The 26115-nt window shown below is 35.3% G+C and overlaps 1 protein-coding gene across 2 annotated transcripts in view; it reads left to right on the forward strand.

Moving 5' to 3' along the window:
• LOC136851936 (tyrosine-protein kinase Dnt-like) overlaps positions 1 to 26115 on the forward strand; it is a 500118-nt gene that overhangs the window by 51599 nt on the left and 422404 nt on the right. The window lies entirely within an intron of this gene.

The raw sequence follows: 26115 nt of genomic DNA on the forward strand, positions 1-26115 counted from the left end.
ACTGATGAATCATGGGTCCCTAGAGTACTGATGAATCATGGATCCCTATGATCTAGGGATAAATAATAAATTTTATGTACTCAATTCGTAAGAAAAATTAGTTGGATTTTGTGTTTCTGTAAAACTCAGAGGTTTGAGAGCTGCGTGATTCAATATCTCAATTCAGTGTGAATAAAAATTTACCTAAGACATTGGTTGATATAAACCATTCAGTCGGTTTAAACACTAAAAGTCTTATTTAGTTTGGAAGATGGCTGATGAATAGAAGGGTACAAAAATAAAGCAAGAGGCTTGCCCTCTGTCATTGCTTTTAAAAAATACCGGTTTCCTTCAGATTGTGACCATTCCTATGTAAACAATAAAAAATTAAAACCATAATCTTAACAGTTATCTTTGAATAGCATCCTGGAGTGGCCTCGCGTCCATCGGGTTTGTCAGTTCACCCCCTCTGTCAACTGAGAATATTTCTTCTTGGAAATATCATCATCAACTGAGAATATTTCCTCTTGGAAATATCATCATCATCATCATTTCGTATAATACCTGTTGGAAATATCATCATCATCATTTCGTATATTTCATCTTGGAAATATCATCATCATCATTTCGTGTATTTCCTCTTGGAAATATCGTCATCATCATCATCATTTCGTATATTTCACCTTGGAAATATTATCATCATCATCATCATTTCGTATATTTCCTCTTGGAAATATCATCATCATTTCGAAATATCATATTATCATCATCATCATTTCGTATATTTCATCTTGAAAGTATCATCATCATCATTTCGTATATTTCCTCTTGGAAATATCATCATCATCATCATCATCATCATTTCGTAACGTAGGAAATGCCTGGGAGCGCATATACCGGCAAGAATATGCTCCCCTGAGTGAGGAAAATCCCTCTCGCAATCTCCTGTAATACCGGGTCCTTCTGAAGGAGTCGGAGGATCTGTTCCTTTCTCCTGATAACTTCCGCCTTGGAAATTTGGAAGCCATACTTATCAGCCTCATTTGATAAGTATCTGCTGGACGTTTTTCGAAAAGAATTATTCTTTCGGTATTGAGATTTTATACTTCTCTGACCTCAGGCAGAAGTTGTTTTTATAAGTTAGGTTTTGTTTTGGTTCTAAATTGTATTCATTCCATTAAACAATCAGGGCGAGAAAGGAAGTTATTTTCTAAGTCCTACGTTGAGTCTTTTGAACATAGAATGTTTTCTTTCGTATTCTTTTTCAGCTTTTCCCTTCATTTTTTTAAAATGAGATCGGAGATCAATGTTTCATTCACGGCGGCAAATGCATATCGAAGGGAAGGATTTTAGCTGAAACATTTTTTTTTTTGTGTGCATCTTTTGAAACTACTTTTCACCTTCTTTTACGGTGACACGATTTATTTAGCATGACGTATATTTCATGCATATGAACTGTGATTAGATTAATATTATTTCTTCCTTGTTGCTTGGGTCCTTCCTTGAAAACTAAAAGAAAAAATAAAATTAAAATTGTGGTAGGCCCGAATCATTACGCAACCAGTGCTGAAAATATGTTTAAAAAAGGCTGACACATATGAGCGAACCCTTGGTTGAGAGCAGTATATTTTTTCAGAAAATTTCATGAATGTTATACATGTGGAGGGAAAAACGTCATTTTCCTCATCTTTTACACGTGCGAAACCTAATTAACCTGCGGTATGGAAAGAGGACATTTTCTCGTGAAAATAAAAAGGAAACTATTTGTTGTTTCCTTGTTATATGAAAAGAATTTAATAGAGGAACACTTGTTTTTACAATAATAATCCCAACAAAATGATAATAAGAGAGAGAGAGAGAGAGAGAGAGAGAGAGAGAGAGAGAGAGAGAACTTAGTCATTCCTGTTCACCGTAGGGAACACTGCGAAGAATAAAGCAGAATAGAATAATAATCAATGGAAATAAAATCAACAGACTTTGAGTCGCATAACGGATGGCGTTCTTCTTCTTTTTACTATATTGATGATGCCGATGATGATCAAAAGAGATCTCATTCTTACGCCTTCCTGGATATTCCTGGTATTCGAAGGCCGAGACAGACTCATTGTGATCAGGCCTTCATTCTTTTAGATTTATTTTTGGGCCCCGTTATCGAAGTTTCAGGAGAAGGAGGGGTAAGAATGGGCGAGGGAACAATAGTAGAAGGAAGAGAAATGTCAAAAGGAACATGAAAGGAAGGAACAGTGATAATACGGGAAGTAGTAGGAGTAACAGAAGGAACAACAGTAAGATAGGGAAAATCAGTAGGAAGGAGGAACATGAATACGAGAAATAACAGGATTATAGGAGTAAGTGACGCAACAACAGTAAGAGGTGGAATACAATTAGTAGGAACTTTGGCAGTAAAAGGAAGAATAGTAAGAAAAAAATATGAGAATAAAATCAGTAGCGGGAGGAATAGGACTGGGGGAAGGAACAGCGTAGGAGGAACAGCAGTGGAAGAAGGGAAGGGAATAAGAGGGCGAACAACAGTAGGAGAAGGAAAGGGAGTAAGGGCTTCATTATTGCCGTCGCTGAGGGGAAAGAAAACGTGCAAAATGAAAGATTAATTTATGGTGGTGGAGGGAAAGAAGGACTTGCGGTTGACGAGGAGGAAAGCTTTGCAGAAGAAAAGTGGGTAGATGTATGTTGGTATTGTTGGAGAGTGAGGGTGATGTGGAAGATTGTAGAAGATTTCGTGGGTGTGGTGGCGAAGGAAGAGTTGTTTTACGAGGTGAAGAAGATGGTAGGGAAGGGAAGGAAGGCGTTGAAGAGATAGTGTTGGTGCAGGAAATTATGTTGATATGGAGAAAGAGGAGAAAATTTAGTGGCTAACAAAGATTAGTTGGATGTGATGATAGTAGTTATGTGTAAAGAAATAATGAAATTTATATTACTTTCCTAACACTTTACTGTAAATTTTAAAAATTATAAACATAAATCAAGTAGGCTGTAAAGAGGCTCACCTAAATTGGCTGCTATTATTTTTTTGTTTTTGTTGTCAAGTCTTTCAATTAGAAGCATTGAGCAGGAGGGGAATAAAATCATGTGGATGATGGCGACAGATAAAAGGGTAAAGGAAATTATGAAGAGAGGAAGAGGGGATCAAGGGATAAATGCATAAGGTAAAGGATAATTTCATCCTATAATCATGTAAACTGATGATATGAGGAGTTCAGCATTAGAAGGGCCTCTCGCCACAAAAAAATTTTTTTTGAGTTATAAGCCATCAAAGTCCTGGAAATTCAACCTGCTCTAATTTCTTTATTTTTCAAGACACAACGTTGAATTTTGTATGAGATGAAGTATTTGTGATCAGGAATAGAATAGTATGCATAAAAAATTATAGTTCAACCCCACCCCCTTTTTTGGGGGGGAAAAAAGGGGGTTTATTATTTTACAGCCGAGCAGGAGAAAAACGGCATTTTCAAAAGTTCTTTATTTTTCAAGATAAATGAGATGAAGTATTTGCGATCAGGAATAGAATAGTATCCATAAAAAAAATTATAGTTCAATCCCACCCCCTTTTATGGGAAAAAATGGGATTATTTTAAAGCTGATCAGGCGAAAAACGCCATTTTCAAAAGTTGGGGTGAGAGGCCCTTTAATGATGAACGCCTGATATGACTCTTTCGCTTTTCGAGTCTGATTTGCAGTATTTCAAGGTTTCAAGCCAATTGTCAAACTAAAAATTATGGAGTTTAGAGATTAGTCACTTGTAGGCAGAAAAGGGATTTGTTATTCATAAGCAGATATCAGTTTGAGAATTGAACTTTAACCTTCTCTCCCTTGAGAATTTGACAATTTTAAGGCCCTTCTTTAATGGCCCAGGCTGATTTACCAGTGGTCATAAGGCACATATTGAAGTCGTACTTTGAAATAAGGGTCCAGGGACCGCGAACCAATTTTCTCAGATCATCTTTTTCTCGCATTTGCGAGCTTGCGTACGTGGATGGATATTGTATATATACATTTACTTGTTCTGGGAAGAATTTTGTTAAAATACCAGACTTTAATCTCAGTACATTATGAGCATTTATTTGGGGGTATACATGGACATGTATATTTAGTCGTAATGAACGTTTTATGGGTACCTTGTAGATCTGGTGTTTAGTACGTGTGTCCAGTTTGTCACATGAATGAATAAACTGAAAGATATTTTTTGACAGGAAAGATTACAGTTTAGAACCTTTCCACAAAAAGATTTATCTTTCCGGAATGACTAACCTGTATTCTTGACGTTGCAGTTGAATGTTTTGACATTAGAGTAAATGTATAATGTAATTGCTTATCAACACATTATTATTATTATTATTATTATTATTATTAGGAAGGAAAATTATTAAAACTCTTGTCAGTGTTTAAATAGAGCCGCAATGTTTATCATTCGTTTAGCTCTTAACAACAAGAATGTAACATAGATTGAGTGTTAGTAAGGATCCTTAAGGCTAAACAAATGAATCAGTAAACTGATATATATAAGTATGATATATATATAATATATATGCATATATAGATATGTGTATATATATATATATATATATATATATATATATATATATATATATATATATATATATATATATATATATATATATATATATATATATATATATATATATATATATATATATATGTATGTATGTATATATATTAACACAGTAAGTGTTTAAGAATGTTTGTATAAGAAGAATAATTAAACACTGTGTTTGACAGAATCCTTCAGTGAACCTCCTTTTCCAAAAGATTTATCTTTCCTAATGGTTTATACTTTTTATTCTCTTAGATCTTCACCAGAAATTTCAGTTCGAAAGGTTCCTAATTGAATATACTCTTAAGTCAAGGAAAATCTTTCCAGCCTCCAATAGTTCCAGCAACGTAATCAACGAGCTGTTGAAAATATTCAATATATATATATATTATATCCTATTATAAATATCTTGAAAATTTATCTCTTATATTTTCCATAATGGAACTGGCAAGTCGTTTCTTGGTAGTTATTTGATATCTAAAGAAAAGCTGTTCTTTGGGGGCGAGTTTTATTGCATCTTTTCAGAACAGCTTATCGTTTTCCTCTGAACCACCTTTTCAGCAAAGGTTTAATTTGGTTTATACTTTTTTATTTCAAGTGATTTCAGTTCGCAATTTTTTTTTTTTTTTTTGAGCCTCAGGGAGATTGCTGGCCAGCCTCCATAGGTCTTGCAAAACCAACGAGCTTGTGAAAACATTCAATTCCTGATGGGGATCCGTCCTTTATCTGTTAGAGAATTTCAGCAGCCGTCTCTTTTTATAATCAACCGCAGATCGTTTCGATCGGATATCAAAGAGAACATCGTTCATCTGCACAACCATCAAACAGCTTATCGTTTCCAAACAAAATATAAACAAGCATAAAATACTGTCGAATTTTATGCATATGAGTTACGCAAGCAATTTTTTTTTTTTTTTTAATGCTGTATGAGCCGCTGGCGCCTCTCAAGGTCTTGCAAAAAGCAAGGGGCTTGTGATGCAATACCTAGATGGGGATCCAGACGCTACGATTATGTTAGCTAATTCAGCAGCCTTAAAATAAAAACAGCAGATGCGATCGGCTACAAAGAGGGCTGTCAATCTGGTATGTTTTATGTTTGGAGGGTGGACAAAATGATCAACAAGTAGAAAATTTGCTGCCCTTTTCTTGCCTCAGTAGTTTTCTGTAAGATCTGAGGCGGACAGAAAAAGTGCGCCCAGAAACAAGTGCGGACCGACAGACAAAGGTCGGCACAATAGTTTTGCTTTTTCGCAAAATTAAAAGTGATGGGCCTTAAAATAAAAACTGATGAGAACCAGAGATTATGCTTCTGCAATTTGGTATTATTTTATCAATACCTCCTCTTTGCAGTTGATTCGTTCATTATCAGAGAATGGTACTAAGAAGTACTCCTTGAAAGTCCCATTCGCCTGTGGCTGAAAACAGGAGCCTTGTGTATTTTGCCCGTTGATAAATGTTTAGAAGCTTACTTGGAAAGAGAATTAACTTTTCTTAATAACAATGTCTATTTATTTTCTTTTTGGTAGATCTATATAGTAGCTCCGCGGCTGCTAATTATGAATTTACCTTTAATTTTTGGCGCATAGTGTAATTAACCTGTAATTGACCCCTGAAGTTCATCCAACAAGGGGTTTCCATACGCGATCTTCACAAGACAGAGCACGGCTACGTCTGTTTCGAACGGTTCATATCCTGTCCGGCAAGTGCAATAACTTGTTAACGTGTGGGTATCCAACCCCCCCCTGTGCCAGTACTAAACACGGCGAAGGGACATTCCGTTTGGCCGACAACAAACAGATGCACCGCCAGTATCAGAAGCCCTAAAAGTGTAGAAAAAACCAGTTGAAAAGGTAAAAACAGGCGCGGAGCTAATATATAGAATTACCTTCTTTTTTTTACAATAACACCAATGACACAAATAAGATTATTTGTATACGGCGAATGTAGAGATAGAATTTTCGAAAGGTCCTTTTCACCACCACTATGCACTCCACAGCAGGCCACTCTTCACGGAAAATGAGAAGCAAGGAAAAAGAAAGTCAGTACGTTGAAAATTTCATCAGATTTTGAGGCACGTAATCAGCAGCGCCAAAAGGACGTTACGTACGAGGCGTAGATAGGAAGATGGCGATCATGGTCGCGTTAGATAATGATCATTCCCTTTTCATCTACAATGTGATAGTGATGATGATGGCGATGACGGTAGGGCATTCTGAAAGGTGATCCGTTTTCGAGACTTGATAGATATTCTTAGCTTTCGACAGCTGGGCCATGTTGTAATCAGTCGTTTATTAGTATTTCTAGGTTTCTGTTGATGTCAAAAGGATAATATGGAAGTGGTGGATGTTGTTCGTGTGATGGAAGATGAGGTTGTAGTAAGAGGAAGAAAAATGGATATAAAATGTATTGATGGTAAAGAAGTAAGGGGCCATCCCTAGGAGAGCTGTTAATCAGCTCATTGGTCTGGTAAAACTAAAGTATACTTAAATTTAAAGGAGTAAGGCAGAGGATATGCTTAATAAATAAAAGAAAGCTATTTCATAGAAAATGAGAGACGGTGTATAGTGTGGTGGTCGCGATAAATTTTTCAGCATGATGAAAACACCGCGGTGACATTATGCTGGTGACTTTGGTGGAGGAAGAATACAAGGATTACTAGGGATGTCGAGGGTATGGCGGAGAAGCAGGACTCACTGGAGGAGAAAGATGGAGCTGTGAAGGAAGGAGAGAATATCGTTGATGCAATCGTGTCATGGAAGTGCAACAGGAGGAGAACTTCGTAAGGGAGAAGTCGTGGTGAAGGGAATGAGGAAAGGATGTGTTAGAGAATCAAGTGGTCAAGAGGAGACAGTGAACGCAGCGTTGGTAAAAAAAAAAAAAAAAAATAATGAAGTGAGGGTACATTAATGTGAGAAAAAGCAAACATTTTGTATTCCGATTATCCCTTTTTTCTGGAGAGATAATGGGAAAACCAAATGGATAAATGCAACCAAATTGAAGCAGCTGGGAAAGACATTAATATTTGAAAGCTTTTATTGTTAATCTTTAGTTTACCGATAAGGGAACTGATGCACAGAAAGGGGTGGATGGCGATGAAAGATGGATGTGGAAAAGAGCATTAGGGAGAGAAAAGAGGAAAGAATGATGCTTGCAAAAGCATTGTGAATAATTTCCCCTCCGTTGTGGCTCCCCTTACTGAACCATTCCAGTCACAAGTGTTTTAGCAAAATCATTTTTTTTTTCTGACCTCCAAATTTTGCCTAGATACTGGTAATTTGTTTTTGACTCATAGAAGATCTGCTAAAGGGACTCTTATTAGACCTTAGAAACGGTTTGCTTATGGAATTCTAAAGGTATATTGCTTTAATTCATCCGATTGACCTCTTGACCTTTGTCAGCTGACTTCTCGATTGTATTGTTTCCTGTTCTCTTTTAATTTTGTGGCTGATATTTTCAATGTAGTTTTTTGTTCATGAATCATTTATCCACAGTACATTTTGTAAATTCGTTTTAGGGTCTATCGATCAGGTTGTTCAATTACCAAATGAGGTGCTTCACAATCTGTTGTAGTACAGCATATTCGTTTGTGGTTTCTTATTATTTAATCATTATTTTAGGACACGTGGCTCAAAGGAATATTATTGCCTTGATAGTTTTTAGCTTGTTGCTTGAAATTATATTTCTCATTGATTTGTTGTAATCTCATTCTTATTTTAATGGAATAAGTAATAGCCTAATTCAGTTCCTCTTAGATAGATTAATTTTTAATTTTGTTTTTACTGGGAAAAAATGGTTTGGTCTCACGGTTTATGAAAAGTATGAAACAATGAAAGTCTCACCTATTATATATACATATATATATATATATATATATATATATATATATATATATATATATATATATATATATATATATATATATATATATATATATACATACATACATACATATATTCTCTATAAATAGATCTTCTAGAATTTAAAATTTTCATGCTAAAGTTTTGAAGGAAGAGAAGAAAACAAAGAAATAAAGCATCAGGCCAAAACTCACATGACCCTACTTTAAAAAAAAAAAAAAAAAAAAAAAAAAAAAAAGGATTCTTTAATAGGCTACTCCCCTTCCTGCGGAGGCCTTGAGAGCACCTTCCTACAAGGAGGAGAAGAGAAAGAAAGTTCCACAATTACCTCCGAGTGACTTCCTCGAGCGGCCCCGTCTCTTGTCTTCCTTCTCTCCGGCCCCGCCATTAAGAAATTCCTGTCCCCGAAGTATTCGGAAGCTCGAGAGAAACATCAAAGAGAGACGGAGACAAATGCTGTCTGCACGGCCTGGCATCATCGCTGACTATGATCTACCTATTCCTCCCCCACTCCCCCCCTCCCCCCATCCCCACCCGCCTTCCTCCCTGCCTGCCTCCTCCATGACGCCCTTCCCCCAGGGTTACACTTCACTTCGAATCGTCGGCACTTTTCCTGACGGTGCTATAGTCTTTTGTGGTTGTTTTGGAAGTGTGTGTACATACTGTGCGTACATACACATACAGACATATATGTATATATATACTGTATATATGTACGTATATATGTATGTGTATATATATACACTGTATATATACAAGGAATTATTCAACCTCTTGATCATGGATTTTTGGAAATTATACTTCTCCTTTCACCCAGACTGAAATGTGACAGGTTGAGAATAAATCCTGCTTATTTCAACATGAACTTTTTTTGTTTTTTGGCATAGTGAGCACTACACATTCTTTAACAACTGATAAACTATAGAAACGAGAAACTGAATGTGTTTAGGAAGTTAATTAAACAATGTACAAGCAAACTTGATATTCCTAGTTTAGTGAGCAGTTACGTTAATTACTGACAAATAGGAATTGTCACTATACTTTTTGTTACAGTCTTAACTATTTAGAGCCATTTTATTCCCTACATTCTTGCCATTGGTTATCTAAGGCCTAACTAAAAAAAAAAAAAAAAGTTGATGCATCAGGATATTCAATGAAATATGATGACATCATTCACAGATATAGCTGGCAAATTTCTGGAAGAATAGAGTAAGTCAAACTATCCACAAGTAGTGAGTTCCTACCTTTATTCTCGAAACCAATCTCTCTTTAGCTTCTTTTACATGGCGAAGAAGGTCCTTCCCAAATTTATTTGTCCTCGATTATGTCTATCATTATGTTGAATAATTTGAATCCTTCCCATATTCAATCACTTTCTGCATAACTGCCAGGATATAAAAAGGTTTACCACGATGCTAAATTTATCTCTCCTGTCGTCTTCTTCTTCTTCTTCTTCGTTTTAACGTGCTTTTTTTCCCATTTTTATATGGGGTAAGCACGATGCCTTCTTTTGAAGTACTTTGATTTGGCTGTGGGGTAGGCCGTAGCCTCGATCGGCTGCCCTGCCTGACATCATGTCAGTTAATTTGAAGCATGTTAAAACTCCCTTGGCAGGCACGGTAACAGATGCCCTTCGAAGTTCTTGTTGCCAGGGTATCAGAAATCCTCTCACAGGTCTTACTGTGAGTGTAATAAAAGATCCTTGTCAATCCTCTTCTCTGTCACCAGCTGAATTTAATCTGAATTTATTGCCTGGTCGCTTGCATCGGTTTAATTGGCTGTGCTGTGCAATTGATCTTCGAGTCTCTTTGATGTACTTGACAACGGTGATGACTTTATTTCTTATCATTTGCTCTGGATTTGAATCCAGGAATTAATGTTATTCCAATATCTAGCCATTAACTTAGATTGATCTCCGTTCTGAATGCTTAATATTAAATAATAATCTCGAGTGGTCATATGTTAGTTTAGTAGAATCGAGAATAATCTATCTTGATTAGGTATAGAATAGTTTAATCATACCTCAGGCTACATGGGTCTTGTATTTAGTTTAGGAGTTTAACTGCGAAATATTTATGGGTTCGCAAGTATTGCTATGCAAATATGAATGAACCTAGTAAAATGTAAGTTAGGCCTTGCTAGGCCTAACCATAGTTACATTTTCCATGGACGATTTGAAGTTCAGCCTTTAAAAAACATGATGATAAATTAAATACTTCAGTTTAGAGCGTTACGGTTGATACATTATTATTATTATTATTATTATTATTATTATTATTATTATTATTATTATTATTATTATTATTATTATTATTATTCCTGTTGCTGTTGTTCTAAATAAGAAAATGCATTTGAATTTAGCCAAAAACTATGTGAAAAAGAGAACAGCAGAACCAAAGAGAAGAATACTTAAATGTAGGTGGAAATAAAAGCTAAGTAAAAAATAAATGCATGTACTTATGCACAGTAGTAGGTGTAAGGCTCATAATAATTAGTTTGATTATAATTTTGAGTAATTAGATGGATTGCATTAGCGTTAGGTAGACGACATCTGACAGCTGTGAAGGACGAGGTAAAATACAGCTAAACTTACCGATCCTTGCAGTCTTTCCGCTGTCGTCTTTTGTTAACGAAATGTTGTATGGAAGTTTCTTCATTGTTTTTTTTTTTTAGTTTTCTGTAAAATGAAACTGTCGTGTCGGCTTTGTCTGTCCGTCCACACTTTTTTCTGTCCGCACTCTTTTTCTGTCCGCACTCTTTTCTGTCAGCACTTTTCTGTCAGCACTTTTTCTGTCAGCACTTTTTCTGTCCGCCCTCAGGTCTTAAAAACTACTGAGGCTAGAGGGCTGCAGCTTGGTATGTTGATCATCCACCCTCCAATCATCAAACATCAAATTGCAACCATGTAGCCTCAGTAGTTTTTATTTTATTTAAGGGTAAAATTAGCAATAATCGTGCTTCTGGCAACGTAACAACGCAGGCCACCACAGCCGGCTGAGAGTTTTACGGGCCGCGGCTCATACAGCATCATACCGAGACCACCGAAAGATAGAGCTATTTTCGGTGGCCTTGATTATACGCTGTAGCGGCTCTACAGAACACTCGATTGCGCTTGTTTCATATTTTCTTGCTGCTATATAAATTATATTTAATTGTTTCCATTAATTTTATGCATAGCGATAGATCATAGATAGAATATAAGTACCGAAAATAAGAGCAAAGCAATACAAGGCCATGTAGAATTTTGACGGCGTTAACGTACGGCTAATTTTCATTTTCCATAGTAACAGAACCAAGTCACATTCGTTGAGGAATTTGTATCGAGTGATTACCACTGTAATATATCAAATACGTCGCGAGAATCAACACCAGTAAAAGAAAATCACCTTATGGCAGCCAGACCTATTTCAACATTACTTGGTCCAATCGATACACAGCGCCCGAATGTCAAAAGATCGTAAGATTGATTGATTATATTGATTAAAACTGGCGTCACAACATCTAGGTTATTGATGCCGCAATAAATTTAAATATAAAACTAAAAGTAAATAAGTTTAAAAAGAATTTCATATAAAAAATATAAAAAAAAAAATGTATATAATCATATTACCGTAAGACCAAGCAGATACAGATAAGGAGAAAACTCAATTTTTTTTTTCCTTATCTAAAATCCTTCCTGCCGTTTCATGTTTCACACATGTGGAATTCATTTCAGGTTCTATTCCTACGAGGGAGATGGGTCGTTTTCCTCCGTTTCACTTCCTTGAGGTGATTGGTTTTCCTGCTCTCGTCGAAAAGTCAGGATCTCTATCGTCTAACAGCTGTAGTAGACCTTTGTAGTTGATTATGCCCGCGAGTTTATTGTAAGAAGAAAGTCTCAGATAAGTGATATGGAATTAATTGTATTATTTTTGTCTCCACCTACTTTCACTAAATGGCAATAACCATTTTATTCTTGTTATTGTACCCAAACCGTTAAGAGTTGAAGTTGGTATAAGAGGTTCTTGACGAAATCTATTCGCCGTCGACTATCTTTGTTACGCAAAGAAAAAATATATGTACGGTATATATTTTGCATTTCATAGTTGCTATTCTTACCATTATACTTCCAGTTACTGCCATGTACCTTCTTTCATTTTTACAGTCACATCAACAAACGCTCACGAAAATAGACACCATTTCAACATTAATGAAGCTTTTCCTCTTTTTCACAAAGACTTCATGACGCGAGGGATATAGAGATAAGTATATGAGTGGGTAAATAAAGAGACTGATGGATAAAAAGCGGAAAGGAGAAAGAGAGAGAGCGAGATAAAAAGAGATAAAGAATGAGACCTAATGAAGAAATGTACGAAATTTATAAGGACTTGAATGGGAGAGAATGGCGCTGAGCAAATTCCACCTTACCACCGACGCTCATAGGGACCAAAGTCCAATGCGCTCCACTCGCCAGTGTCATGTACCTCAGGGATGTCTTATCTTTACCTAATCTCCTCAACACGTGAGGAAATGCTCCCACATGCCTCACCTCGAGGAAAAAGGGGAGAGAAGGAATGACTCTACCAAATACCCGGACGGCAATAGTAATGATACATGAAGAGCAGACGACGCGAACACCGGAGAGAGAGAACGGAAAGTCGTTCGTCATTTTTACGCCCCACTCTTCGAATATTCGTGAGGAAGACGAAGGGTAGAATGCGCAGGAAACACTAAACGTGATTTGTTTTGGCGTTACGGAGGTGTGGGAGGGGGGGTGTTCCTTTCGACGGCTATCGATCCCTTTCCGTGTTCTGCGTTTGTGTATATGTGAAGGATTCTTATCCCTTGCTATGATTCTTCTTTGATTTCTTCAGATATGAAAAGAAGATACGTAATCACAAAGCCACGAACAGTGAAATTAGCCTATAAAAAGGTGACGGTTTTGCTGGGTCGTCCTCCCTTTGATCTGTATCCGTTAACTCATTCCCTTCGAGCTCATTGTCCCTCCCCCTCGACTACTCCTTTACCTTTCCCTCCGTTATAAGCCTTCCTAGTACTCAATATGCACCTTTACTTTCCTGGTACTCTGTGTATCCCTTTACCTTCCTGGTACTCTATATAGGCTACCCTTTTACCTTCCTGGTACTCTATATAGGCTACCCTTTTACCTTTCTGGTACTCTATATACCCCTTTACCTTCCTGGTACTCTTTATATCCCTTTACCGTTCTGGTACTCTATATACCCTTTTACCTTCCTAGTACTCTATATACCCCTCTACCTTCCTAGTACTCTATATACCACTTTACCTACATGGAACTCTGTATGCCCCCATTACCTTCCTAGTACTCTATGTACCCCTTTATCTTCCTGGTACTCTATATACTCCTTTACCTTCCAAGTAGTGTTTATACCCTGTACCTTTCTAGTAGACCTACTCCATGTGCCCCTTTACCTTCCTTGTACTCTATGTATCCCTTTACCTTCTTAATAATCTACATACCCCTTTACATTCCTAGTACTCTTTACACCCCTTTACCTTCCTGTTACTCTATATAACCCTTTACTTTCCTATTACTCTATATTCCCCTTTACCTTCCTAGTACTCTGTATACCACTTTACCATCCTTGTACTCTATATACCCCTTTACCTTCCTAGTACTCTGTATACCACTTTAACATCCTTGTACTCTATATGCCCTTTTACCTTCCTGGTGCTTTATATACCCCTTTACCTCCCTGTTACTCTATATACCCCTTTACCCTCCTGTTACTCTATATACCCCTTTTCCTTCCTAATACTCTGTATACCACTTTGCTATCCTTGTACTCTATATACCCCTTTACCTTCCTAGTACTCTACATAACCCTTTACCTTCCTAGTACTCTATATACCCTTTTACCTTCCTGGTACTTTATATACCCCTTTACCTTCCTAGTACTCTATATAACCCTTTACCTTCCTAGTACTCTATATAACCCTTTACCTTCCTGGTACTTTATATACCCCTTTACCTTCCTAGTGCTATATATACACCCCTCTACCTTCTTAGTATACCGACAGTTTGACCCCTTCGCTTTCCCTCTTTATCTGTAACTCTGTGTCCCAGCCAATAAACATTTTAACTCGTTCCTTTCCTCTTCCCTTCATCCAACTCCCTTCTCCTCATTTCCCAAAACCTTTCTCCCCAAAGTGCGTGGAACAGCGGGCGTTCCCTCAGATTGCAGTGGGACATAGCAAAGTTGCAGACAATTGTATCCTTGATGGAAATGTCCGAGCATGGAGGTGCGAATTGACTCGGCCTGTTGGGAAGGGCCAGGAAGTGCAAGGGTTGCGAAATGACTTTCTGACGAAAACTGGACTCCGTGAAAGGTTGGAGAAGGTGGGAACTTTGCGTTGTCGTAAGGAAGGTTTAGTAGTTGAATGCAGTGGGAAATTTTCACCGGTGCTCTTGATAAATGCATGTTCGAGGTAATGCCATGATAGAATTTGGTATAAATAAAACAGATTGACCAGAAATATTGTTTTTGTGCTCTAGTTTTAACATTATACTAATTTTGATTTCATAATAACGAGAAACAAATCCAAAGCTTTGCGACGGAAGGAAGGAAACGTTGATCTAAACAAATTTTTACTAGAGTTCAAATTTTCCGCTCGGGATAGTGTGCAGTTAGAACTTCAAAAGTTCAATCAGAGATGCAAATGCATTACTACCCTAAAACAATTCACCTTATACTCATGTATTTCTGTTCTTATTGTACTTCCTATTATCATCCGTAATTGCTTTCAAATAATCACTATATTCTTTGGAAGCTTGAATTTCAGATCAGTGGCGCCTGTAGGATATCCTCTGAATATTAATAATGATAATTCTGTTTGTTGCCGACGGATTTTTCATATACTGTTTGTGTCAATGGTTCATCTGTGACTAAGGTCCCCGAAATTTCTAGCTGGCATTCAAATAATAAAATGATGTCTATTTTCAAATGGTTCAACAGACATTCTTCAGGAGCTTCACTCTTTCATCTGTTCACATCAAATTATGGCATTGTTTAGTCTGAATGTGGCAAGTCCTGTATGTTGCGACAGATTTGTGGTCTTGTAACAGATTAAAGAGAACATTAGTAGCATGTGGGTATTTTGGCACACTTAGTATCCCCTTTAAATCATCACACATTCGAGGCAATGTTTAATGTTCTGTAGATCAAAGTCAGTTCCTCGTATTTGTATTTTTCGCTTCAGAAGACTATTTCATATGATAATAAATTTTTACAGACGAAACAAATATCGCATGATAACGATCAAAAACAAGTAAATAATTCCTTCAATTAGAACTGAGTTATATAAACAGTTAATTATCGGTTATATGACAATGGAATTATGTGTCCACAGACAGAGCATAACAAACAGTGCATTGATGTAACAAAAGTTTTTTTTTTTTATTAACATGAGATCAAAATCTGCATTCTAACCAATATTTATCCGTTATCATTTTCAATAATGTTGAGAACATAATTATTATGTTTGACTTTATATTAAACTAATGACATTGAATCTTGAAGCGAGATGGTGTTGACATGTTTCGGACCTAGATGTGGTATAATATAAAATTTGCCGTTTCGTAAATTAAGAACGCTCTTGCATTGGTTTGGGAACTCAGTTAACCTTTCCCCAAATATATTCGACATTAATTTTTACTCATATAACCATAAAAACAGAATCCTGAGAGACACATTGTCAGAAAGTATCACTTCCCCTTCTCTCATAAGTAGTATCGTAAAACAAATGATAGCCGGGAAGGTCACAAATAGGATTTAGAAAAACCATTTCACCCGATATGATCTGTTATATTGACTTCCTAAAAGTATCAAAAACGATAGGACGGGCGTTTTTAATTATTTCTACCTACTAATACTTGGAGAATGAGCTTGCTGGACCTCTCTGTACGGGTATAACAGGTCATCATTAATGCACAGGTGAGGGTCATGACACCGATTAGCTGAGAAAATGAATTATTTAATGACGAAAGTCCTCGCTATGATATACGTTGGGTCAGTAAAAAAAAATTTTTTAACACCCGAGTACCTTGCATATTTTTTTTTTTATTGTGTAATGGAATAAGATTGATTTGAATGGAACATAGCAGAGGCAGTTCCCTGGAAGACAGAGGTAAGGTTATTGTTTTACGAGGAAAAAGGGGAAACAGATTAAAGGGAATAAGGCAGAAGGAAACGATAAAGAAAGAGATAGAAGGAATTTGTGCTTTCATGAAGGTAACTTCAATCTAATTTTTCTGTTTATATACTTCTTTGATTTTGATTACAATTAGTTATGAATCGTTCTCATTTTCGATCATGAAGATTCATTTTCATCCCCACACCATCTTATTCATATTCAGAGCACCCTCCAAAGACGAGAATAAGACGCCACGCCGACTACGTGCTCCCACAATGCATATATTGTTGTAAAACGCCCACCCAAAAATGGGAGGTATCCTGTTGTCCTTGTTGAGAATACATCCTTGTCACCCGCAGAGCAGAACGCGAGTTTTATCTCGTTAATTATACGTCATCAGTTTTCACAATATAAAAACCGATTGAAAGAGGAGAGACTGCGGTAGGCCACAGCAATTAGTTAGGGAGTCAGCAAGCGTGTGTAGTTACCCCTCGTGGGTAGATTCCGGGCAGACAGAGAGGGCATTGTTCGAGGGGCGTTAACAAGTCGAGCTGGGCACGAAGGAAACTCTAAAGAACGGATGGTAAAGAGGGGAACGTAAAGACACAGTGATGGAAGAGTTTTTTTTTTTTTGTCTGGTTTTTGTACTTATGGTTTTTAGTTTTCTGAAAAGAACACCATTGTGCCGGCTTTGTCTGTCAGTCCGCACTTTTTTTTGTCCCCAGTTTTTCTGTCCGCCCTCAGACCTTAAAAACTTTTGAGGGTACAGGGCTGCAAATTGGTATGTTGATCATCCACCCTCCTGTCATCAAACATACCAAAATGCAGCCCTGTAGCCTCAGTAGTTTTTATTTTATTTAAAGTTAAATTTAGCCATAATCGTGCTTCTAGCAACGATATAGGACAGGCCACCACCGGGCCGTGATTGAAGGTTTCATGGGTCGCGGCTCATACAGCATTATACCGAGACCACCGAAAGATAGATCTATTTTTGGTGGTCTTGATTAAGCGCTGTAGCTGCTGAACAGAAAACTCGATTGCGCCGAAGAAACTTCGGCTCATTTTTTTTTACTTGTTTCATTATGCATTTTGTTGTAAGCTAACCTGAAAGGGTTAAGTCTTTTGTTTACAAATGATTCAGTTGGTATTGCATATTTTGATTCTAGGAATCTGCCCTCCAGATATATAAAATATTGCTATTTGTGAAAGGCATTTGGTCATATATTTTACATATCATCAGTAAACCATTTACTAGTTATTTGTTGTGACTGAATATGTAATTAGTCTTAATGTAATCATACTTGCTTTTTTTATTTTTTTACATCTTATATATTCAGTTCTGGGTAAGATTACGATCAAGTCGTTTTTTTGCCTGGGTCTGTAGGGGAATAATAATAATAATAATAATAATAATAATAATAATAATAATAATAATAATAATAATAATAATCATGGCATACAAAAAAACCACGTTCTGACAGATGGGGGTTATGTCATACTGGAAATGTCTCTTGCTTATGTTTGGATAAGCTAATATGATACTTCCTCTGTGTTTAGCCAACATCATTTGCCTTGTAATCCTAATCCTTACCAACTGGAAAACATCCACTTACATAAATCATTCTATACTTTCAAAGTTACTTTCAAAGTAACCCACTTAAGAAAAACACAGTACAAGAAGTGAAATTTTCGTCTTCCTCTGTAATAATAATAATAATAATAATAATAATAATAATAATAATAATAATAATAATAAAAGATTCATATCCCCGTGATCTTGGTGGCACTGATATTTTTTTTGGGTCATGCTTCAGAAAACCTTGTTTGACTAACCAAGGACCATTAATGCTAATATCGCACTAATTGCTTTCGGCAATGGGGGCAGTTAGCATTCATGGGGCATTTCTCCATGCCAAATGAGGCGGTGCTTTACTTCTATGACCCCAGTTACGATGATCGTTGGGCAACAGACAGAATGTTATGATTCGTCCTTGAGCACTGTTCGGGCGTCGTTATTTACAAGAGACGTCAGCGCTCTGCTGATATTCGGTAATTTCCCCGGTAGTGAAATCGATGACAGTAATTGTGTGAAGTAATTCATTACACGGGTATGCCCAGTCAGGCTTGGAGGAGATAAATCTGCAGTGTGAATCAGTATAGATTACTGTGTGTTTGTACACTTAAATGGAGAAATAATTTTAAGATGCTTAGTATATATACATTTTGTATATGGAGCATGGATACAAATTTGTTGCATAATATCATCTATTGCCTGCTTGAGTTATTCAATTATCTTTTGTGAAACGTAAATAGAAAAGAGTTGATTCATTTAGGTGAACATGTTTTAGAAGTGTAAATCTCAGATATGCAAATTAGATGTGTCTGTGCAAATGAGTACCGTATAGCCTTATAATAACATCCATACCTCAGATACAATTAAAGATGTTGTTTTTATATATTTTTGTCTCCCTAGTAGAGGAAACACAAAAATCTCCAAGTATTTCTTAGACAAATTATTATTATTATTATTATTATTATTATTATTATTATTATTATTATTATTATTATTATTATTATTATGAGCTTGATGGCGAGCGCTACGCTGCGCTGGGCAGGATGGTGGATGTGTCATGTCTTCCCCTATCCTCCCGATTCCCCAACTACCCCGCCCCACCCGGGTCGGACAAACAGGTTTGCAGGAGGAGGGTGGATGTGTCGTGTCTCCTCTATCCTCCCATTCCCTACCTACCCCGCCCGTACCCGGGGCGGACAGACAAGATCCACTCGGATTTTATTATTATAAATCATTATTATCAATTGTTTGTGTGCAACTTTTTATCCTGTGTATCTAAATTTTGTGATTGCATTATACCATCTAGTCTTTCTCTGCATATGGCCCTGAGCTGAAATAAAGGAGATTATTATTATTATATTATTTTGATATGAGAGTGCTACTTGTAATGTCCTCCATGAACTGAGCTAGAATCATATATTTGGAACAAAGAAAGACTAAGATAAGAAAAAAGAGAGAGAAAAGAAAATTAAATTTAAAAGACTCCCAAAAGACATCCCACACATCGGTGTCACTGCGCCCTATATCATCCTTCCTCTTGAGAGCGCTTTCTCTCTCTCTCTCTCTCTCTCTCTCTCTCTCTCTCTCTCATAATGCCGCGAGTATTACTCACACCCCTTACTCTTTTACTCATTATCTTGACATGCGTTACTTGACATGTTTACTCATCTCTACCCACAGCTGTCAGGGAGAGGAAGCGAAATTCTTCTGCCGGCCAAAGGGGGCCCCGAGATTTTTAAGAACCGGAGGAAAAAAATCTCACTAGAGATGAGGTTGTTGATAGCTTTAATTGCTCTTCTCTCAACGTGGAGTTGGCAGTTTTGTCTGTGCGAGTGTCCTTGTTTAGGCGTTTTTGCGTTTGTTTGTGGTTGCGTTTTTTTGTTTTTTTGTTCGGTTGGTTTAATATGCGTGTGGTTGGTTCGTGCCTTATTGTATTCTTGTTTTGGTTTTGTAAGCCGTTGTTCTTCTGGGCTGGGTATTTTATAATCTGGTTGTGTCTGTTTGTTGGCTAGTGTAATATGCATATTCTTGATTATTGTCTTTATGTCTTTTTGTTTTTATTTGATTTGCCGGTGTTCTTATGAGGCGGGTATTTTTAGATGTAAAAATGTTGAAAAAGGAACGTGTTTTAAGCTGTTAATGAGCAAAACGTTAATTACCACTGAAGTACTAGAATAATTATGAGTTTCATTCTAGATCTGAATATCTATTTTTTTGTAAAAAGTCTTTAATTGCTAAATTTGAAAAAGAATTTTTTCAGAAATAATTTCCTGTAAAAAAGCAATTCGCACTGCTCAACTTATATTTTATATCATGTTATTATTATTGCTGTTGCTGACGAAAAAATTTACAAGGTTTGTTGTTTAGGACATAATAAACAACGCACAGGCAGATTCAGACTCCCAGTCCATTCTTGTATTTATGTTTTTATGTTTCATTTGCAATAGAGAGAGAGGGGGAGGGGTGGGGTTGCGGTGGTTGGTTAATGTCGGTTTTGTTGGCTTTAGAAAGTTTTTGTTGTAGATTTTTATCGTTTTTAATTAGTATTTCTATTCACTCTTTCTTTTAGAGATGATATAAAAAATTAAAAATTCACCTGTCTAGTAGATTTTCATAGAATAAAGTACTTTTGTCCATTAAACTTGTATTTTGAACAGTGTTTTTAAATGTTTGAGAATAAAGTACTTTTGCAATAGGAACAGATAAACTGTATTTTGAACAGGGAATTTAAATCAGTGTGAAATGAGGTTTTTGGGGTAACAGGAACAGATAAACTGTATTTTGAACAGTCAGAAGTTTTTAAATCAGTGTGAAATGAGAATAAAGTACTTTAGAACAGATAAACTTATTTTGAACAGTCAGATTAATTTAAATCAGTGTGAAATGAGAATAAAGTTTTTGGGGTAACAGGAACAGATAAACTGTATTTTGAACAGTCAGATTAATTTAAATCAGTGTGAAATGAGAATAAAAACTTTTGGGGTAACAGGAACAGATAAACTGTATTTTGAACAGTCAGATTAATTTAAATCAGTGTGAAATGAGAATAAAGTACTTTTGGGGTAACAGGATAAACTGTATTTTGAACAGTAAAGTTCATTTAAATCAGTGTGAAATGAGAATAAAGTACTTTTGGGGTAACAGATAAACTGTATTTTTTTAGTCAGAAGTTAATTTAAATCAGTGTGAAATGAGAATAAAGTACTTTTGGGGTAACAGGAACAGATAAACTGTATTTTGAACAGTCAGAAGTTAATTTAAATCAGTGTGAAATGAGAATAAAGTACTTTTGGGGTAACAGGAACAGATAAACTGTATTTTGAACAGTCAGAAGTTAATTTAAATCAGTGTGAAATGAGAATAAAGTACTTTTGGGGTAACAGGAACAGATAAACTGTATTTTGAACAGTCAGAAGTTAATTTAAATCAGTGTGAAATGAGAATAAAGTAAAACAGATAAACTGTATTTTGAACAGTAAATTTAAATCAGTGTGAAATGAGAATAAAGGATTTTGGGGTAACAGGAACAGATAAACTGTATTTTGAACAGTCAGAAGTTAATTTAAATCAGTGTGAAATGAGAATAAAGTATTTTGACAATAAACTGTATTTTGAACAGTCAAAGTTAATTTAAATCAGTAAATGAGAATAAAGTACAACAGCAGATAAACTAATCATACATTTAAATCAGTGGAAGAATAATTAAACAGAAAATAAACTGTTTTTGACCCAGTGTGAAATGAGAATAAAGTACTTTTGCAAAAGATATAAACGTTATTAACAGTCAGAAGTTAATTAAATCAGTGTGAAATGAGAATAAAGTACTTTTGGGGTAGCATCTTAGAATAATAGAGAATTTAAATCAGAAATGAGAATAAAGTACTTTTGGGGTAACAGGAACAGATAAACTGTATTTTGAACAGTAATTAATTTAAATCAGTGTGAAATTAAAGTACTTTTGTCTTAAGGATAAACTGATTTTGAACAGATTAATTTAAATCAGTGTGAAATGAGAATAAAGTACTTTTGGGGTAACAGGAACAGATAAACTGTATTTTGAACAGTCAGAAGTTCATTTAAATCAGTGTGAAATGGAATAAAGTAGAGGGAACAGATAAACTGTATTTTGAACAGTCAGAAGTTAATTTAAATCAGTGTGAAATGAGAATTCCATGCAGATAAACTGTATTTTGAACAGTGTTAATTTAAATCAGGAAATGAGAATAAAGTTTTTTGGGGTAACAGGAACAGATAAACTGTATTTTGAACAGTCAGTTAATTTAAATCATCCAAATGAGAATTAGCTGTTTATTTTGAACAGTCAGACAATTTAAATCAGTAAATGAGAATAAAGTATTTTGGGGTAACAGGAACAGATAAACTGTATTTTGAACAGTCAGAAGTTAATTTAAATCAGTGTGAAATGAGAAACTCTTGAGTAAATGTAAACAGGAGCTAAGGATTACCGTAAATTTCTGCCGTGTAAAGTGTTGTGACAACATTTTCTGTGTTTACTAGTATTAACAGCTATAATCATATTTAATGGAATAATTAAGAAGATTTACCCCTAAAGCGAGCAAAAGATATACGTTATTATGTAGTTATACCGTAGCATCTTAGAATAATAGAGATGATGGCACTTGCATGGCAAGTAGCACACACTAATTTAAAAGGGTTAGTCTTAAGGCTAATGATAAGATTAGTGAGCACTAACTAAGTTCTGCACCAGTGCAAAAGTGTAGGCATGAGAGAGGTGAGTGGCGCAGTCTAAGGGGCTTCCATGCTCTGCTAATGTTGTGGAGGGTTTCTGCATTGATGTATTGGTGTATCATCCATGAATTAGCTGTTTATCGACAATTGTATAATATATATATATATATATATATATATATATATATATATATATATATATATATATGTGTGTGTGTGTGTGTGTGTGTGTGTATATATATGACTATACTGTATATATATATATATATATATATATATATATATATATATATATATATATATATATATATATATATATATATATATATATATATATTATATATATATATATATATATATATATATATATATATATATATATATATGCACTCTGCACTGTACCTTTTAAAAAAGCTAGTTTATTTTCACTGGTTAGAATTGCAAAATAAACAAAAATGTTTACAAAATATTGCTAAAGTTTGTCCAAATGTTATGGAAAAATATTTTACGTGAAACAAAAAAGTGAGTGGAAATCACTGATAGGTACGAGCATCGGGTCTCGTCATGCTATTCTCTCTCTCTCTCTCTCTCTCTCTCTCTCTCTCTCTCTCTCTCTCTCATTTTGTGCAGCATGTTAGTTAAAGCAGGCCTAGCCTCCCTGAATAACCGAAACCCCGAGTACGAAATGCGGATCTGGTTTCCCGTTCGGGAAATAATACATTACGCTGGGGAGTCAGTCAATCTCTCTCTCTCTCTCTCTCTCTCTCTCTCTCTCTCTCTCTCTCTCTCTCTCTCTCTCTCTCTCTCTCTCTCTCTCTCTCTCGTTTCATTTATTTTGTTCCTTTTATGTTGACGCATCTCATGTCTTCTGCAAAGTTATTCTAACATCATCATTTCTTTTAAAGAAAGGAAAAGTTGTGCGATGATGTCAGTTTCTTTGTGCTATTTCATTTGTTTATTTACTTTTGTACATTTATATATTCATTATTTTTTACTTATTCTCATATCCATTATTTGCATTTATTTATTTACCGAATTAGTTTTTACCCTATTTTATTTTTTCATAAATTTTTATTGATTTGAATAATATTTTTATATTTTATTTATTTCCTTTCATTTAGCATTATCTATTGTTTTATCATTGTTTGATATATTTTATTTATCAAACGTTTATTTATTAATTTAATTTATTTTTGTTTTTTTCTGCTTTTTTATATTTGTTTGGTCTACTTACCTAAGGTTTTATAAGTTTAAGTTCTATTTATTTTATTTATATATATATATATATATATATATATATATATATATATATATATATATATATATATATATATATATATATTATTTTAGTAGTTTCATTATTACTATTTAATTTAATAGATTACTTTATTTGTGTATTTATTTTTTTCATATTATGTAATATTTTTATTTTATTGAAAAATATTTCTGATTATATTTGGTGTTTTTAAATATAGTTCTTTAATAATTTAGCCTTTAACTTTATTTATGCTATATTTTTATTTTTTATATACTTTATTCGTCATCTTTCGTTTAATTCTCTTATTAATTGTCATTTATTTTATTTTGATATTTTATTTGTTTTAGATATTCACTTCTTAATTATGTTTATTCATTTTTTTTACATGACCTCACTTCGTCACATTATTTCCCTTATATTCTGATTTGTGGATGTTATAATTTATATTACCTAAAGCTTGTGGACTTTGTCTAACAGCCCCATGTGCTTTCAGTAATTTACGATTATTTTATTTTCTGTATAAGCATAAAAAAACAAGTAAAAAATGCGCCGAAGTTTCTTCGGCGCAGTCGAGTTTTCTGTACAGTGTATAATGCTGTATGAAACTTTCAGCAGCGGCCTGTGCAACTCAGCCACAGCCCGGTGGTGGCCTGTGTTGTTGGTAGCTATAGCGGTGCCAGAAGTATGATTATGGCTAACTTTAACCTTAAATAAAATAAAAACTACTGAGGCTAGACGGCTGCAATTTGGTATGTTTGATGATTGGAGGGTGGGTGATCAACATACCAATTTGCAGCCCTCTAGCCTCAGTATAAGATCTGAGGGCGGACAGAAAAAGTGCAGAAAGACAGACAAAGTCGATACAATAGTTTTCTTTTACAGAAAGCTAAAAATCGTTTACAAGTGAAGAAGGGCAGAAGGAAGGAAATCAGAGGATAACACTGGAAATGATTAAATCAGAAATGTGGTGTAAATCCCAGGTCTAGGTAATATTGTTGGCTGATCTTAACGAACCCTTTATATTCAAGAAATTCGCAACGTGTGGAGATGAGACTACGAGAGTTGAATCGGAAAAGGCTGGAAATAAATGGAAGTCAATCCTTCATCTGATACGGTTTAGTTTCACGCAGGAAGAAATATCTTAAGTTACCGAGGCGCATTTACAATATTCTCTAATCAGTGCAAAGTTGCAGGGGAAAGGAGGTGAGTGTTGGGATTATTTTTTGCGGATTTTTTCTTTTGCTTGAAAATGTTGACCTGGCAAACAAAAGGAGCATTAAGTTCAGCTGCTTTTGCAACCCCCCCTCTCTCTCTCTCTCTCTCTCTCTCTCTCTCTCTCTCTCTCTCTCTCTCTCTCTCTCTCTCTCTCTCAAAAATAAATTTCAACGTTTTTCAGCTTCCTACAAAAGGCATTTATAAATTATATGAAGCAAAGAATCCCTCTTTAGGTAACAAAAACTCCTTTGTCATTTGGTTGTTGCGTTTCGGCATCATGCTAATTACTGGGTTTATTTTTTTCCCTGAGGTATTATTATTATTATTATTATTATTATTATTATTATTATTATTATTATTATTATTCTATTATTAACCTCACCCGTTGATTATTCAAAACCTCACCCGTTGACTCACAAAAGTCACAAAGTGTCTGTTTACCTCTCTCCCTTCCAGGTCCATCCTGATAAACCTGCAATGGGCCCCCTATCTATCGCAGTGTAATTTATCCTGAAAGAGTGAGAAGAGAGGAAACAGAAAGTAAATGAAAATTGTTTGCGCAAAAAGAGAGAGAAAGAGAGAGAGAGAACGGAAATTGTTTAAAGGCGAGATATTCAATAACCCTCTCTAAAATCTGTCAAAATTCAGGCAAGCGTAAATAGTGTAACGTAGGCTATATGACCAAAGCTAAACAAAAATGCATTTCCGTGCTTCCAAAATTTCGGAAACGCGGACGCGGATACAGGTAGCAGCAGCAGCAGCAGCAGCAGCAACAGTAACAGTAACAAGGGCGACTTTT

This window comes from Macrobrachium rosenbergii, chromosome 24 (genome assembly GCF_040412425.1).
Source record: "Macrobrachium rosenbergii isolate ZJJX-2024 chromosome 24, ASM4041242v1, whole genome shotgun sequence".
Lineage (NCBI taxonomy): Eukaryota > Metazoa > Arthropoda > Malacostraca > Decapoda > Palaemonidae > Macrobrachium > Macrobrachium rosenbergii.